Here is a 4,567-nt window from a genome sequence, read left to right as displayed (position 1 = left end):
TCTAAACATACAGTAAGAACTAAAATGTAATCATCAGATGACAGCAAATAAATAAAAATGAAACAACTAATGTAGTCATCTCATTTCAGCAGTTTATAAATCATTAAAAAAAAATAACTTAATTTTGTCGTATAAAAAAAGTAAATAAAAAAAAAGCACCTAACATATACTGTATATCATTATGCATTTCCATATTATAAGAAAGCGCAAGGAGAATTAATGTAAACCTACATAACAAAGTATATTTCACTGTTATAGAGGAGGTTTCAGATTAGCAGAACACAAATTATTTATTGTGCTTTAATGCACATTAAAATGTGACTTTAGCAACAACTTTTTTTTTATTCTTTAGTTTCAAAAAACTGTATAATATATTTTACAGTTGGAGTGTAGATATACAACATAGTTTCTCCAAAGGCACGCATAGTTAGATACATAACGCACATTTTCATCTGTATGATTTTTCGCTTTAGGTTGAGCAGTGATGGGTTGGAAACTCATGTTTTTTTTTTCAAATATGAATTCTATTCGTTTTTCTTTTTTCACAAGGAAATACAGAAAGGCACAGAACAACTGTGGACGCAATAGACCATATCACAAACATGCAGGTTTTACTGTGAGAGTCACATTCCATCTGTAACATAGAAGGAAACTCACGTTTTAATCCATGTCCACAACCAAGAGATTATTCCCCTTACTTTGTCTTCTGATGGCCACATGCTAAGGGTAGACAATCTCCCCATCCTCTTCCCAAAATTTCCAAAATAATTTTTACCAGAGTGGGGCTTCAACACCTTGCATTCTACATATATGACTTGGCTCCACAGTGCCCTTGACCTTTATGAATGACATACCATGATAGTCCTCCAATATTGGACCATGTGTCACTGAGTTGGGATATTCAGGTTACGTCCTCATTCATTGGTCAGCCACAGCGCATAGCTCATTTATTTTATTATTGAATTACTCTGATACATGCCCCACTTGGATTTGATCAGCTCAGAGGCTGATCATCCAACTACATGCTGGGCAGTCGGCTGGATAAATTCCAGCTAATTTTTCAAATTTGCATGCATGCATCCCGCACGTAGTCTGTGTTTAATTAGATAACGTTATCTAACTATTTTAATTTCACATTGGGTGTTGGTGATGGGTGTCAAAGTGTCTGAATTTATGTGATTGCTAAATTTTTGTATCAATAACCCCCTTTTTCTATGCGGCACGGCCCACATTTGGCATTTTTATCTCCGGTAGGACACATTTCTCTTGTTTTTCCCCCCAGGGGGGTCTTTTTGTAGGGCTTTAACACCTTCCTGTGGTGCACTGCAAGACACCCACAGATTAAAAAAAAAAAAATGCTAGGCATTCAGCAAAAAAAAAATTATATTGCATTTATAACAAAATGTATTAACTTTATGTAGCGCTTTATGATGACGATGATGCAATAACGGAATGTCCAAACAGCAGGGTGTCGTTTTCTGTGCTTTTATTTCTTGCCCAACATGGCAAACGGTTAACTCGAGGTAGATAGAAATAGGTTGGTGAAAGGAGAATTTGCAGATTCAGGCCTATGGATAAACGGAAGCAGTCCTGCCTCCAATGGGACTTTAATTCATGTTGACACCCCAGCCGGGGTGGGTAAAGTGTACCTGGACAGGCCTCTCACACCGACCTGGCAGCCAGAATATCACTTAGAACTTCTGGGAAAGGAACAAGTCTCTGCCACCGACTTGGCTCTAGTAGGACTTAGAATTTGTAGTGAGACCTCTGCCACAGGCCCTCTACTCAGGAACATGAACGGTAAAGCGAATCCTCCCAGTAAATGCAATTTTCCTGAATCTCCCTCAGGTAGACTTCTTAGGTTGGGGTCACCGACTGACAAGTTGCAGCATACAACTTCCCAGTGTCCGGTCACCCAGATCCCCGATGGATCGTCTAAGCTCTGTTTGATCACCTGCCTCCGGGCTCACCTCAGACCGACTCCCCACCGAACAGCATAACTCGCTTGGGATCCTCCTCATGAATTGTGGGGGACCCAGTAAGTCACTGGGGCCCCTCTGCAGCTTTAATTGCTCTGGGCCATTGGGGCCCAGAGTCAGGAACTCTGCGTAGCTCGTGCGCCCCGGCCTGGTAGGCCATCTCGCCGGGGCACGTGATGTGCGCACACCCTAAAGGTGGGTGCCGCACATGGAACCAGGAACGGGTGAAGACCCTTCCAAAATGGCGTCTGCCCTAGAAGTACCCTCCCCCAGCATGCCCCGCGAGGGAAACACTCCTCTGATTGGCTGCTGACAGAAGGCGCTTTTCCCTGGACCCCTCTGGCACCACCTGCTATCCAAAGATGGAACCGTATCTTTGGAACACAGAATGAAACCACAAACAGTCCAGCCGGGCAGAAACCTAATTTAACAAATCATCATGAACGAGAGAAAATAACTCTCTCATTCCCCTCTAAATTTAACATAGCACCTGAACTGAAAGTACACAGGCGCTACATTTACCAACACACACAGCAACTTTCACATGTACGGATCCCGTGAGGATCCGTACATGTCTCATCCGCTTGCTCAGCGGGGATCTTTCCATTGATCCCCGCTGAGCCGGCAGATGACAGGGCGGTCCCTGCACATTGTGCAGGGACCGCCCTGTCAGATCTCCGCTCTCCCCTATGGAGGGATCGGATGAACATGGACCATCTGTCCATGTTTACCCAATCCACTCTGCAGATGGAGGGAAAAATAGGATTTTCCTCCATCTGCAGAATCGGAGCATAGCGGACACCAATGTTCATCCGCTGACACACACTATCTCATAGGGATACATATCCCTTTTTCATCCGTAAACAGATGGATGAAAAAACAGACATACGGTCCGCTGGTGTGAAAGGGCCCTTACTCTTGGTCATCTCAACTTTTCCAGATCAAAGGGTTTTTATCAACTGTCCTGACCCCCCCCCCCCCCCTTTACTTAGAACAGGCATAGTATACTGTAGATGGACAGAACCACAGATTCTCAGGCAGTGATTCATAATGTGGCCTGAGATCAGTGTACACCTGACCATCCCACCAAAATTTGCTTGTTGGAAATCCCACTAATATGGTGTTGTCCCCCTCCTTTGTGAAAAAAACCCCTTTCTGGAAAGGCTTTTTGCAAGATTTCATAGGGTGTCTGTGGGAAATTAGCACAAGCATGGCCATTTAGCACAAGCGTTGAATTTTGTTGTGATGCATTGCACTAAAAGTACACTTTAGTGTACTAAAGTAGAACTGTTATTTACTGGATTTCTGTTAGTTTTAATCATAAATAATATGCCAATCCTTTATAAAGATCCAAGAAAGTAAATTTCTTCATAACTAATGTAGGATTGAAAACCAAAAAGAAAATTAAAATGATGAAGTTAATCCTAGGCAAAAATGCATCTGAATCTGTTTGAAAACCCTTCCAAAGAAATTAAGTATCATCTACAGTATATACCTTCACCATAGAACGAGAGCTGCTACCATGTTTTTATCCTCTCAGAAAATGGAAATGGGTTCCCAATATGTCATACACTACTTGGCAAATATGGGTAAAAATCTTGGGCCAGATTCTGGTAGTTTCTGCGGCGGCATAGCGTAAGCCATTTACACTACGCCACCGCAACTTACTAGAGCAAGTGCCGTATTCCTCAAGCACTTGCTCCGTAATTTGCGGCGGCATAGTGTAAATGGCCCAGCGTATCCCCGTGTAATTCAAAGGGGGCGGCTTGTATTTAAATTAAGCGCGCCCCCGCGTCGATTGAACTGCTCATGCGCCGGGCTGAAAAATAGCCCAGTGCGCATGCTCCAGCTCATGACGGAAAACGTCAATGACGCCGACGTGTGCGTCATTGACGTAAAGTCGTATTCAAGAACGACTTAGGAAAACGACGTACCCGACGGGAAAACAGACGACGCGGACCCGACGCCATACTTAACATGGCATATGGCGGACTGGCGTAAGGTTACCCCTCTCATACTGGTCACTGGAAATTCAGCATGGCACCTCATGGCAAAGAACTCTCTGAGGATCTGAAAAAAAGAATTGTTGCGCTACAAGATGGCCTAGTCTATAAGAAGATTGCTAAGGCTCTGAAACTGAGCTGCAGCACAATGGCAAAGACCATATAGTGGTTTAACAGGACTGGTTCATCTCAGAATAGGCCTCGCCATGGTCGACCAAAGAAGTTGAGTGCATGTGCTCAGCGTCAAATCCAGAAGTTGTCTTTGGGAAATAGCATTGCTGCAGAGGTTTAAGGAGTGGGGGTCAGCCTGTCAGTGCTCAGACCATATGCCACACACTGCATCAAATTGGTCTGCATGGATGTCATTCCAGAAGGAAGCCTCTTCTAAAGATGATGCACAAGAAAGCCTGCAAACAGTTTGCTAAAGACAAGCAGATTAAGGACTTGGGTTACTGGAACCATGTCCCATGGTGTGATGAGACCAAGATAAACTTATTTGGTTCAGATGGTGTCAAGCGTGTGTGGTGGCAACCAGGTGAGGAGTACAAAGACAAGTGTATCTTGCCTACAGTCAAGCATGGTGGT

This window comes from Rana temporaria, chromosome 8, assembly GCF_905171775.1.
Source record: "Rana temporaria chromosome 8, aRanTem1.1, whole genome shotgun sequence".
In the NCBI taxonomy this organism is placed as follows: domain Eukaryota; kingdom Metazoa; phylum Chordata; class Amphibia; order Anura; family Ranidae; genus Rana; species Rana temporaria.
Note: the sequence above shows the minus strand (reverse complement) of the source record.